Here is a 15,029-nt window from a genome sequence, read left to right on the forward strand (position 1 = left end):
AATATCTCTTAATATGATATATATACATTAAATGTCTTTACAACGATAATCGTTACATGTATGTCTCGTTTAAAAATCATTAAGTTAGTAGTCTTGTTTTTACAAATGTAGTTCATTGTTAATATACTTAATGATATGTTTACTTATCATAGTATCATGTTAACTATATATATATCCATATATATGTCATCATATAGTTTTTACAAGTTTTAACGTTCGTGAATCACCGATCAACTTGGGTGGTCAATTGTCTATATGAAACATATTTCAATTAATCAAGTCTTAACAAGTTTGATTGCTTAACATGTTGGAAACATTTAATCATGTAAATATCAATCTCAATTAATATATATAAACATGGAAAAGTTCGGGTCACTACATGCGCCTTCTGAACTTCAAGAATTGTCAAGTCAACTCCGTGAGTTGTTAGACAATGGTTTTATTCGTCCTAGTCTGTCCCTTTGGGGAGCTCCTGTTCTGTTTGTTTAGAAGAAGGATGGTTCTTTTCATTTGTGCATTGATTATTGTGAGTTGAACAAGCTTACTATTAAAAACCGTTATCCCCTTCCGAGAATTGATGATCTGTTCGATCAGCTTCAGGGTTCATCTGTTTATTCAAAAATCGATCTTCATTCCGGCTATCATCAATTGCATGTTAAAGAATCTGATGTTTCGAAAACTTCTTTTCGCACCCGTTACGGTCACTTTGAGTTTCTTGTTATGCCATTCGGATTGACGTATGCACCTGCTGTGTTCATGGACCTCATGAACCGTGTGTGTAGACCCTATTTGGACAAGTTCGTTATTGTGTTTATCGATGACATCCTTATTTATTCGAAGAGTGATGAAGAGCACGAGGAACATTTGAAGTTAGTGCTTGATCTGTTGAGAAAAGAAGAATTGTACGCTAAGTTCTCTAAGTGTGCATTCTGGTTACGAGAAGTTCAATTCCTTGGACACATTGTTAGTAAACAAGGGATACAAGTTGATCCTGCTAAGATTGAGGCGATTGAAAGGTGGGAAACTCTGAAAACTCCTACCCAGATTCGTCAGTTCCTAGGATTGGCAGGTTACTATCGAAGGTTCATTCAAGATTTCTCTCGTATTGCAAAACCTCTGACTGCTTTAACGCATAAAGGGAAGAAGTACGAGTAGAAGGATGAACAAGAGACTGCTTTTCAGATTTTAAAGAAGAAGTTGACTACCGCTCCGATATTGTCACTACCTAAGGGTAATGATGATTTTGTTGTTTATTGTGATGCTTCGCGTCAAGGCTTTGGTTGTGTTTTAATGCAACGAAAGAAAGTTATTGCGTACGCATCACGTCAGTTGAAGATTCACGAGCAGAACTATACAACTCATGATTTAGAGTTGGGGGCCGTTGTTTTTGCACTTAAGATTTGGAGACATTATTTGTATGGGGTCAAGAGTACTGTGTACACAGATCACAAAAGTCTTCAACATATCCTCGATCTGAAACAGTTGAACATGAGACAACGAAGATGGATTGAGATGTTGAACGATTATGATTGTGAACTTTTGTATCATCCGGGTAAGGCCAATGTTGTGGCTGATGCGTTGAGTCGTAAAGAAAGGGCTGAACCTCGCAGGTTTAGGGCCTTGAATATGACAATTAGAACAAACCTCGCAAGGCAGATTCTTGAGGCACAACAAGAAGCCTTAAAGGAAGAGAATTTTGTGAAAGAGAACGTAAGAGGTATGGCTAAGAAATTTGAGATTCGAGCAGATGGTACTAGGTACTTTGCAGGGCATCTTTGGGTTCCGAAGTTTGGTGAACTGCGACAACTTGTTTTGGATGAGGCTCATAAGTCTAGGTACTCTATTCATCCTGGTTCAGGAAAGATGTATCATGATCTTAAGGAGCTGTATTGGTGGCCAAATTTGAAAGGTGATGTGGCTACGTATGTGGCTAAGTGTTTGACCTGTGCTAAGGTTAAAGCTGAACATCAAAAACCATCTGGACTGTTGGTACAACCCGAGATTCCTGAGTGGAAGTGGGAAGGAATTACGATGGATTTTATTACTAAGTTACCGAGAGTTGCGGGTGGCTATGACACTATTTGGGTGATTGTAGATCGACTCACTAAGTCGGCTCACTTTTTGCTGATCAGGGAAACAAATTCAATGGAAAAGCTTACACATTTGTACTTGAAGGAGATTGTTTCTAGGCATGGTGTTCCTGTATCCATTATTTCGGACCGAGACAGTCATTTTGTATCGAGGTTTTGGCGATCTTTACAGGAAGCCTTGGTAACTAGGTTAGATATGAGCACCGCTTATCATCCTCAAACGGATGGTCAGAGTGAAAGGACCATTCAGATGTTGGAAGATATGTTGCAAGCGTGTGTTATTGATTTTGGTAATGGGTGGGATAAATATTTGCCGCTAGCTGAGTTTTCTTATAACAACAGTTATCACGCAAGTATTCAAGCCGCACCGTTTGAAGCTCTGTACGGTAGGAAGTGTAGGTCTCCTGTCTGTTGGAATGAGGTTGGGGATGCTCAACTCACAGGTCCATGATGTTTGCAGCGGGGTGTACGAAATACTATTAAATTTTACAAGAAAATACTATTAAATACGATACAATTTTACACAAGATATTTATTTATTTATAGAATGGATATACTTAAACCTTGCTACAACACTTATAGGCAGTGTACCTAATCGTACAGTAGTGTAGTTTTTAGTAAGTCCGGTTCGTTCCACAGGGAAAATCTTTAAACAAAGCTTAACGCTATATTAGTTTACTTTTATAAAAATACAAATATATATATAAGTAATATTATTATTATAAAGAGGGGTTTTTACCGTTTAATGACCGGTTTGTCGATTTTAAAACTTTAGTTGCAGTTAAAACCAAATGTAAAATATTAAAAACAATACAAGACTTAAATTAAAGCGTAAAGTAAATAACGATAATGAAATTGCGAATAATAAAAGTGTGATAAAATAAACTTGCGATAATTAAAAAGTACGATAATTAAAAGTGCAATTAAATACAATAACAATAAAAATGCGATAATTAGAAGTGCAATTAAATATAAAATAAAGGAAATTAAATATGAAATAAAAGAATTATGCTTATTTAAACTTCCGTAATCATGATGTTTGACGTGTTGATTTTAGTTTTATGCCCATGGGTTAGTTGTCCTTTGTCCTGGATTATTTAATATGTCCGTCTGGTTTTTGTCCATAACAGTCCATCAGTCATAAATATAAAGTGCGAGTGTCCTCGTCAAATTATCCTTATACCCGAAGTTAAATATTCCAACTAATTGGGGACTTAAACTGTAACAAGATTTTAATACTTTGTTTAATAATTACACCAGGATGTCAACTGAGTGTAACCCAAGGTTTTAATATTTTGTTATCAATTATACCAAGTGTCCTTGTACATAATTTCACCCCTGTTTTAATTATTCTAGTGGCTATTAATCCATTCCCGTGTCCGGTTAAATGAACGATTATTCGTACATATAAATACCCCGCCCATCGTGTCCGATCGAGTGTACATGGTAATTTATAGGGACGCCCAATTGTAAATCTTTATATTAACATTAACAAACTATCATTTAGTTAAACAAATATAAAGCCCATTAATTGCCCATAGTCTAATTTCCACAAGTGTCGTTCCTTTGTCCAAACCCCAATTATGGTACAAAGCCCAATTACCCAATTTTAATAATTAGCCCAACATCATGATTACTTCGGATTAAATAAGCATAATAATAACTTAGCTATGAGACATTAATATAAAAAGGTTGAACATAACTTACAATGATTAAAAATAGCATAGCGTTACACGGACAGAATTTCGACTTACACACTTACAACATTCGCTAACATACCCTTATTATTAGAATTATAATTAAAATTAAAATTAAAATATAAATTATAAATATAAATATTACGATATAGATAGAGAGATGGATATCTATTTTATGATTTTTACGATCAGAATGCGCGAGCTTTATAGGCAGTTTCAAAATTAGGGGCTCCGCGACTCGCGTAGTTTTTGCACTGCAAACTCCGCAACTCGCGGAGTTTGCTTTTACAGCTCACACAAGTTGGGAGCCTTTCTTGCCGACGGTTTATAATATATTATATAATATATAAATAATTATAAGAATTATTTAAATATTATATTATATTTATGTGCATAGTTGACTTGTAATTTTTAGTCCGTTGCGTCGAGCGTTGAGAGTTGACTCTGGTCCCGGTTCCGGATTTTCGAACGTCCTTGCGTACAATTTAATATCTTGTACTTTGCGTTTTGAATCTTGTACTCTTGTAATTTCGAGACGTTTCTTATCAATAATTGGAACCTCTTTGATTGTCTTTTGTACTTTTGAGCTTTTTGGTCGTTTGCGTCTTCAATTCGTCGAATCTGTCTTTTGTCTTCACCTTTTATTATTTAAACGAATATCACTTGTAAATAGAACAATTGCAACTAAAAGCTTGTCTTTCTTGAGGAATAATGCTATGAAATATATGTTCGTTTTTAGCATTATCAAATATTCCCACACATAAGCGTTGCATGTCCTCAAGCAATATCGTCTTGAAATACTAGAATCACTTCTTTATTCTTCACACTTTGTACATCAGTGATTTCTATACGGCGGTATAAACAATGGTAGTAACGATATGATTTACAGTCCCACATGACTATAAAAATTTAGATCCATTAAGGAAATTGGATCTTTATGAAAACATTTGATCTTTTGAAAATTAAATCTAGTTTTTACCCTAGATAAGTTTTCCGGAATAACCCTTTACCGGTGTTTGCAACATATTTTTGTGGGTTTGGTGGGTTTCAGATTTGAAAATTTTAGCTCAAAACTTGCGGTTTTGTGTCACCCACTTGCTAACCTTGTATTTGGAAAGCAACACGTCCAGTTTACTTGTCCCGTATATTACCTTTCGGTAAACTACCATCCGATTGTAAAGGAAAGCGTTGAACAAGCAACTGTTAAGGCAATGTCCCTTGACATGCTTTTAATTATGGTCTATAACGTGTCGGACGCAATTACTATCCTTGGTAGGAGCAATCGTAAAGCTCACCCTTATGATTTTTCGGTCTGGCACAAGGTCCAGTCTTTGACCACTATGCAACCACCGTTCTTACGGTTGACACCCGATTTAGTTCAGGTGACCTAATGAATTCCAGGTGAATTCCTAGGATTTTACGTTCAATGGTAATGAACGCATTGAAAATAGGGTTTTCAGAAAACAAATCGGTTTGTAATTTTGATCAAAATATTTTCTCGTTCAAGCTCGAGTTTAGATATCATTGAATTCCATGAGTTTGTAATTCTCAATCTTTAAGGTCAATCTCAAGGATTGAGTAATATCAGGCTTAAAAGCTGATTTTTGATCTTTTAAGGAGATTATCCTTTCTGGGGATCTGATTCATTAGTCTTATCCAGCTAATTTGCATGGTGCCCCCCATTGTACGAGATAAATCCTTCTCATGGTTAGGATAAATCTGACCACTTGGTGACCCTGTTTAATGCTGAGGTCCGTGGATTTCCTGCTGATTTTAGTGATGACTTTTCTAGATTTTTCGTCAACCTACAGCTGGTCTGGACGACAACTTCTTGACCTAAATCAAGAAGCGCGTGTCTTTTTCGGAAGACTTTACTTCCTTTTAATGATGGAATTGATTCATCGTGTAGATCCATCTTTCTTACAGTAAATCAGGTAAAACTTTTTAGTTTAGTCCAAAGCAAAAGTATTTTCAGTTATTTGTACAAAAATATGTGATATATGTTTTGAATAACTTGGAGAATTTTCCCACACTTGGCTTTTATTTTCCTTTTTATTGTCCTCTATTCCATTTTAAATGAATTCTAACTTTTTGGTTTGTTTCTCAATTTATGTCCTTTCCGAGGTTACAATAATTTCGGTGTTAAAACCTAGTTTTATCGTTCATAAATATGTATAAACATGATTTTGAGTTCATTTAATTGAAAATTTTGAAAATTTTTACTAGAATTGAGTAGTCAGTATATAAGACTAGGGCTGTTCTTTATTATCAAAGAGCACTAGATTCTAATACAACTACTGCTTTACTAGTATTTTTAATGGTAACCCAGTGTTTAAGATAAAAATTTTAAAATCCGAAAGAATTTAACCCCTTCCCACACTTAAGATCTTGCAATGCCCTCATTTGCAAGAAATCGGTAACAATTTAAATTATTGAGGGTGATTTGAGTGAAAATGATTAAATTTTACCAAAGTTTCCAAATATATTGGCGTTTGTTTGCTGAATGATAAATGGTGCACATCCTTTGTTCATTCCGTCTTGTTGTTATTTCACATATATTTTGCATCTTGTCGTCAAAATTAGTTGCTTTTGCTGAACTTAATGCCAGTCTTTGAAAATGCGTTGTTTTACCCTGTTGTGTACATAAGATAAACTGCAAACATATATATATATATTTTTGAAGTTTGGTATATTACCCCACATTCAAAAATTATTAAAATCTAAGAATAAAAGTTAGAAAATTATAAAAACTATTACAATATTAACATAAGTATTAAACGTATCAACATTACAAATTACAAAATACATAAAACTAAGTAGACTAGGGATGATACTGATACCAATAGGGGTTCCATGCATAACCATAGGTGCTATAAAATGCTTCGGCTGGGTTATACGTAGGATACGGTGGTTGCATCTCTATAGACCAGGGAGGGAATATGGGTTTTGGAGTAGGAATATAGTTTCTACCTATATGTTGGCAATGAGCTATGATTTGGTTTTGATGAACTTGCCAATCTCCAAATGCTCTCTGTCTAGCATTTTCGTACTCCTGTGAAGCTATAAACCTTTGCATTTCTTGCATTTCATTTCCCCCTCCTACATTACCTTGCTATTGGTTTCTCTCAACCTGTGGATGTCTACCATGGTATTGTACTGCGGCGTTATTTCGCCTCTTCAAAACTTTCGCACCATGGTATACATTTAAACCTATAGTATTGCGGGGTTCTGGTTCTTCGACTAATAATCCCCCCCGACTTATATCCACACCGAGATATTCAGCAATCAAAGTAATAAAAATACCACCTCCTATTATGCTATGCGGTCTGATCCCCCTAACCATAGCTGATAAATAATAACCCACGCAATAAGGTATACTTACAGCGCTTTGTGGGTCTCGAATACACATATGGTAAAACAAATCCTGTTCATTTACCTTTTCCTTGTTCTTACCTCTTTGTGTAATCGAATTAGCTAAAAACCTATGAATCACTCTTAATTCAGCTCTATCTATATCCAAATAAGAGTAATTTCCCCCTTTGAATCGGTGATGGCTTGTCATTTGACTCCATACACCATGTGTATCAAAATTTTCATCTATCTTTCTACCATTTAGTATCAACCCTCTACAATCGGCAGATGCTAACTCCTCGGGCGTATATATACGTAAAGCCTGAGCCATGTCTAGTAAAGACATGTGGCGCATCGAACCTCCTAACAAAAATCTAATAAAAGATCGATCGGTTAAACTAGCTACCCGATCATTTAATTCTATACTACACAACAATTCTTCACATCATACTTTATATACAGGTCTACGCATGGTGAATAAACGTACCCAGACGTTAAAAGTAGAATTACCATACCTCTGTGCAAGTAATTCCCTAATTGGCCCGGCCAATTCTACAGCTTCTAATGGTCCCCATTCTATGACCCTAGGTACCTCAACAACTTTAGAATGAAGAGTATGCAAACCCCTTTGGTATTTTGGATAATCTATCGAAAGTCTGTCAAATCTCAGGTTCGGATGCAAATCTTCCAAGTGCATATCAGAAAATGTCATGACTGGATGAGGTATATCTTGTTTGTAGAAGTTATCCACCTCCTGTTGTTCCGCATTCTCAGCAGGAGCATTGCGAGCTTGGGATGAAGATTCACCCCTTTCAGTCTGCAAAACACATCAAACACAATTTTTGTGCATCCAAATATGGATTAGTGTCAGCAAAATCATCAATCAAAATAATTACAATGACATGATCAATTTATATCAAACTTAAGCTCATTTTCACATTTTTATCAAATCTACACTTTTTCAAATAAGCATATACGAAAATGTTCGCCAAGTTCATAAGCATTCAACTCAAATAACATGTCAAAATAATCATTACTAGCAATTAAACAAGTTTCAAATGGCATTATCATTCAAAAATCAAGTTCATGAATTTTAGACTTGAAAAAGTCCACTTTAATTCTCAAAATCATGTTTAGGCTCAAAGTTTGGATCATTTAACTACCTAAACATGTTACACTACTTAATTTAGCAACAATTCATGACAAAAATCGGCCATAACCTGTTTATATCAGAAAGCCCCAAATTTGCTCAAGAACACAAACCCTAGATTACTCAAAATTTGAAATTTAAGGCTTCTAATCATGTTAAATAGCATCAATCTAGGTTATACAAGCATAATACATAAACAATTTAAGCATAATTACACTAAAAAGCATCAAAATCAAATTGGAAAAAAATTGCTCAAGAACACTAATTTTCGGATTAAATGGTGTTTATGTGTAGAAATTTACCGTTTTTCTTGAGTAATTCCTTGATAGCATCCTTCTCAACATGATTTTAGTAAAAGATTTGATGATTAACGGTTAAAAATTGTGATTTTGGGGGTGTTTTTGCAGGTTTTTGCGCAGTGTTTTCGCAGTATTTTTCTTGTTTGTGGGTTGCAACTGATCAGTTCTTTGCGTTTTATTTTTTTTCTGTATTTCGGTCTCTCCGCGAGTCGCGGGGTTTAAACCTTCAAACTCCGCGAGTCGCGGAGTTTGTTATTTTTTTTATTTTTTTATTTATTATTTTTTTATTTATTTATATCTTATACTAATTAAAACAATTAAGTAATTAATTTTAAAATTTTGTTTCCCTTGTTATTTAGGACGAGGTCATTTCGGATCGATGTCCTAGTCCGTCCTTCGACAAAATTTAAAATTTGTCTTTTTGTAGCGATTGTTTTAAAAGCTAAGATTTTTGGGTTTTTTTAATGTTTTTGGCATACTTTAATTCAATAAGATTAAAAATAATGATAATAAAAGTTCTCGTCCCTCCCTTGGGTAAAGCAATTTCGGTTTAAAGACCTAGTCTTCAACTTACGACGAATTTTAAAAATCATATTTTTAACTTAATGAGATAAAGTATATTTTTGTTTTTAAATTCACACAACTTAAATATAAAATTCAAAATTAATATTAAAAATTCACACCAAACTTAAAATTTGAAATGCATAAAATTAAAAAATTCATATTTTAAAAATTAAAAATTCACACCAAACTTAATTTAAAAATTTATATTATAAATTCACACCAAACTTATATTAATTTTTCAAATATTTACAATTTTAAATATATTGTTTTTACAAAGTTTACAATATTAATTTAAGATTTATATATTAATTTTAAAAACATGGTAAAAATAAAATAAAAAATCTTTTTGGCTTTTTATCCCACTTTAATCAATCAAATATTATCAAAAATATGCGCCCCTCTTTTCGGTAAAGTAATTTCGGTTCCAAGACCTAATTTAACTCATGACGAATTTTTGAAATATTTTGGGTTGATTGATTAAAGATATTTATACCTTAAGAATAAACGTTAAATTTCGCAGTGATGTAATAATTTTTTGAATGATATCAATAATTTCGGTCGCCAAACCTAATTTTATTCAATACCAATTTAATACTTTATAGCGAACAAATTAGCGTTTATTATCAAAAGGTTAAAAATAATAAAAATAAAATAAAAACTGTACAGACATACCTGTGAAATAGATTTCTTAGTTATATGATCTATCCCATTCATAAGATAGTCAGTTTAATTGGTTTTCCATGGCTACATAGGCGTAACCTCGAGCATTCAGTGTCTTTTCTTCTAAACATATGAACGGTCCGTCTCTGCATAAAGTAACAAATTCGGTGTTTGAATAGGTTTGATTATTTGAACATTTACCTCCATGTGACCATTTTCCGCATTTGTGACATCTTTCTAGGTGTCGTGCTCTTCTTTTCGCTGCGGATTTTGATTTTCCTTTACCAAATTGTAACTTATTATCTTCGCATCTGGATTCTTTTCTAACTCCGTCCAATCTTTCTCTGATTACTGATACTATTTCACTCGGTAGTGTGTCATTATTACGTTTAGTGATCAAAGCGTGTAGCATTAGACTATGGTTTAGTTCACAGGCAGTCTTCATTTCCTAAAAAAAATAAAAATTCAGAATGGGGGGAGAAGACTAGTTCTTTAGGGTCTGCTAGGGAAAGACCATTCGGGTTCCATTTTCGAGAACTACACGAAAACAGACAATCTAACTCTAACAGAAATACATATTATCCTTTAAAGACTTGATTCTCCCCACACTTAGTTAGCTGTGGTGTCGAAATTGTGATTAACTTCGTTGTCGACTTCCATCAGACTATCTATGTAGTGTTTAACTCTGTGACCATTAACTTTAAATTCAATCCCATTTGAATTTATCAATTCTACTATTCCGTATGGAAAAACTCTTTTAACTATTAATGGTCCAGACCATCTTGATTTCAATTTTCCAGGAAATAGCTTGAATCATGAATTGAAAAGAAGAACTCTGTCTCCTTCTTTAAATTCTTTTGAACTTCTGATTCTTTTATCATGCCATTTCTTCGTTCTTTCCTTATAGATTAACGAATTATCATATGCTTCATGTCGTAATTCTTCTAATTCGTTTAGTTGACTTAATCGTAGACGTCCGGCTTCATGTAAATCAAGATTACATGTCTTCAAAGCCCAAAATGCTTTGTGTTCAATTTCTACTGGAAGATGACATGCTTTTCCATAAACAAGTCTAAAATGTGTGGTTCCAATTGGAGTTTTGTAGGCTGTTCTAAAAGCCCAGAGTGCATCCTCCAATTTAATGGACCATTCCTTCGGATTTGATCCTACGGTTTTCTCTAGAATACGTTTTAAAGCTCGGTTGGTACTTTCAACTTGTCCACTTGTTTGTGGATGATATGCGGTGGAGATTTTATGAGTTACTCCATATCTTTTAAGAACTTTCTCAAGTTGATTATTACAGAAATGAGTACCCCGATCACTTATTAAAGCTTTCGGTGTTCCAAACCTTGCAAAAAGACGTTTTAAAAAGTTGACTACAACTCGTGCATCGTTAGTTGGGAGAGCTTGTGCTTCCGCCCATTTAGATACATAATCAATGGCTACGAGTATATATAGATTATTATGAGATTTTGGAAATGGACCCATAAAGTCAATACCCAAAATGTCAAATACTTCACATACTTGGATGACATTTTGTGGCATTTCATCACGTTGACTTATTTTTCCGGCCCTTTGACAAGCATCACAGGATTTGCAAAGAAGGTGTGCATCTTTGTAAATTGTAGGCCAATAGAATCCAGCTTCATAAACTTTTCTTGCTGTTAGTTGAGGCCCATAATGCCCTCCTGTTGGTCCTGTGTGACAATGGTTTAATATTTTACTAGCTTCATCTCCAAATACACATCGACGTATTATTCCATCGGGACAACTTTTAAACAGATGTGGATCTTCCCAAAAATAGTGTTTTATATCACTGAAGAATTTCTTTCGTTTTTGGTACGATAATCCTTTTTCAAGGAATCCACAAACTAAGTAGTTTGCATAGTCTGCAAACCATGGAATTTCTTTATAATCTATCTTCAATAGATATTCTTCAGGAAAATTGTCTTGTATGGCCGATTCATTTAGAACTTCTAATTCGGGATTTTCAAGACGAGAAAGATGATCAGCGGCGAGATTTTCTGCTCCTCTTTTATCTCGGATTTCAATATCAAACTCTTGTAAGAGTAAGATCAAACGGATTAATCTTGGTTTAGCATCTTGTTTCGAAAATAGGTATCTAAGAGCAGAATGGTCGGTATAGACCACCGTTTTTGCTAGAACGAGATATGATCGAAATTTGTCAAAAGCAAAGACAATAGCAAGGAGTTCTTTTTCAGTAGTTGTATAGTTCATTTGTGCTCCTTGTAACGTCTTACTAGCATAATATATAGGTTGAAATCATTTTTCAATCCTTTGTCCTAAAACGGCTCCCATTGCAAAATCACTTGCATCGCACATTAGTTCAAATGGTAGATTCCAATTTGGTGTTATCATGATCGGCGCATTAGTGAGTTTCTCTTTAAGAATATTAAAAGATTTGATACACTCATCTGAAAAGATGAATGGAGCATCCTTTTCTAGGAGTTTATTCATAGGAGTGGCAATTTTAGAAAAATCTTTTATGAAACGTCGGTAAAAACCCGCATGCCCTAGAAAACTCCTAACTCCTCTAACATTGGTGGGATGTGGAAGTTTAGCAATTACATCTACTTTAACTCTATCCACTTCAATTCCTTCTTTTGAAATTTTATGACCAAGAACGATGCCTTCTTTAACCATGAAATGGCATTTCTCCCAATTAAGTACTAGATTTGATTGTTCGCATCTAATAAGCATTCGTTCCAGATTAGCTAGACATGATTCAAATGTATCACCGAAGACTGAAAAGTCATCCATGAAAACTTCCATGCATTCTTCTATCATGTCATGAAAAATCGCCATCATACACCTTTGAAAGGTTGCAGGGGCGTTACAAAGTCCAAATGGCATGCGTTTGTAAGCAAAAGTACCATAAGGGCACGTGAATGTGGTTTTCTCTTGATCTTCGGGTGCTATTGGAATTTGAAAATATCCGGAAAATCCATCTAGAAAACAATAGTAACTATTTCCGGCTAATCTTTCCAACATTTGATCTATGAAAGGTAAGGGAAAGTGATCTTTTCTGGTGGCATCATTTAATTTTCTATAATCAATACATACACGCCATCTTGTTACAGTCCTAGTAGGAATAAGCTCATTTTTCTCATTTGTAATGACAGTCATACCCCCCTTCTTAGGCACGCATTGAACTGGGCTTACCCATGGACTATCAGAAATTAGATAAATTAAACCTGCATCTAGCAGTTTAATAATCTCTTTCTTAACTACATCTTGCATATTAGGATTTAGTCTTCGTTGGCGTTGCACATACGTTTTATAACCTTCTTCCATAAGGATTTTATGTGTGCAATACGAAGGACTTATTCCTTTAATATCATGAATCTTCCATGCAATGGCTGGTTTATGGGCTTTCAACACATAAATGAGTTGTGATTTCTCATTTTCAGTAAGAGAAGACGATATTATTACAGGTAATTCAGATTCACCATGTAAATAAGCGTATTCCAAATGGTTTGGAAGTGGCTTTAACTCTAATTTTGGAGGTTCTTCTATCGATGATTTGTATCGATATCTGTCTTCTTCTTTTAGCATTTGAATTTCTTCTGTTGTTGGTTCATATCCATTAGCTATAAGTGTAGCTAACATTTCAGCTTCATCAATTGGTTCATTACCTTCTCCTAAAGAACATTCTCCTGTTCCTTGTAATTCTGGAAATTCTTCTAACAATTCTGCATGTGCATCTATAGTTTGAATATAATAACATGTATCATCTGCAGATTGTGGTTGTTGCATAGCTCTACCAACTGAAAAGGTAACACTCTCGTCCTCTATACTTAGGGTCAGTTTCTTACCGAACACGTCTATCATTGCTTTAGCCGTGTTTAAGAATGGTCTTCCTAATATGAGAGGAACTTGAGAATCTTCTTCCATGTCCAGAACAACAAAATCTACTGGAAATACTAAAGTACCAACTTTAACTAGCATGTTCTCCATTATCCCTCTGGGATATTTTATTGATCTATCGGCTAGTTGTATGCTTATTCTGGTTGGTTTCAATTCTCCAAGGTCTAGTTTAGCGTATAGTGAATACGGCATTAGATTTATACTAGCACCTAAGTCTGCCAATGCTTCTATTGAACTAAGACTACCCAGAAAACATGGAATTGTGAAACTTCCTGGATCAGATAATTTTTCTGGTATCTTATTCAACAGCACTGCTGAACAATTAGCATTCATGGTAACAGCCGAGAGTTCTTCCATTTTCTTTCTATTTGAGATTAGATCTTTCAAGAATTTAGCATATCTAGGCATTCCTGAAATTAAATCAATGAAAGGAAGATTTACATTTATCTGTTTAAACATATCCAAGAATTTGGATTGCTCGGCTTCAAGTTTCTCTTTCTTCATTTTACTCGGGTAAGGAAGTGGTGGTTGGTATGGTTTAACATAAGGTTTAGCCTTAACTGTGTTATCTTCATTAACCTTTTCAACTACCGGTTCTTTTTCCTTATCTTGATCAGGTTGTGGTTCTTGTGGAGTAGGAATAGCTTCATCAGAAGTTACAGGTATTTCAGGTGGTTTAAGCGTTGTACCACTTCTTGTAGTAATGGCTTTAGCTGTTTCATTCCGGGGGTTAGCATTTGTATCACTAGGTAGACTTCCCGGTTTTCTTTCACCTATTAACCTTGCTAGGTTACTTACTTCTTGTTCCAGATTTTGAATAGAAGCTTGTTAATTTCTAAATGCTTGAGCATTTTGTTCATTGGTTTGTTTTTGAGATGTGAAAAACTGCGTTTGAGTTTCAACTAGCTTCGTCATCATATCTTCTAAATTCGGCTTTTTATCATCGGTTTGTTGTGGTGGTTTGTTTTGAAAATTAGGTCTTTGCTGATTGTAAGTATTATTGGATACTTGTTGATTGCTAGGACCTTGTTGGTTGTTGTATGGAATATTTCTGTTATAATTCTGGTTTTGATTGTAAATCGGTCTTGGAGGTTGATAATTATTCTGATAATTATTTCCAGGCCTTTGGTTTATGTATGAAATATTCTCTCTTTGTTCCATTGTTAATTTAATACTGAGACAATCTTTTGTCAAATGTGGTCCTCCACACTGCTCACAACTAATTCGTATTGAGTGAATATCTTTAGTCATCTTTTCCATTCGTCTCTCCACAGCATCTATCTTTGCGGAAATGGAATCTAAGTCATGGCTAGAATCGGCTCTAGCTGCT

Source organism: Rutidosis leptorrhynchoides, chromosome 1, assembly GCF_046630445.1.
Source record: "Rutidosis leptorrhynchoides isolate AG116_Rl617_1_P2 chromosome 1, CSIRO_AGI_Rlap_v1, whole genome shotgun sequence".
In the NCBI taxonomy this organism is placed as follows: Eukaryota; Viridiplantae; Streptophyta; class Magnoliopsida; order Asterales; family Asteraceae; genus Rutidosis; species Rutidosis leptorrhynchoides.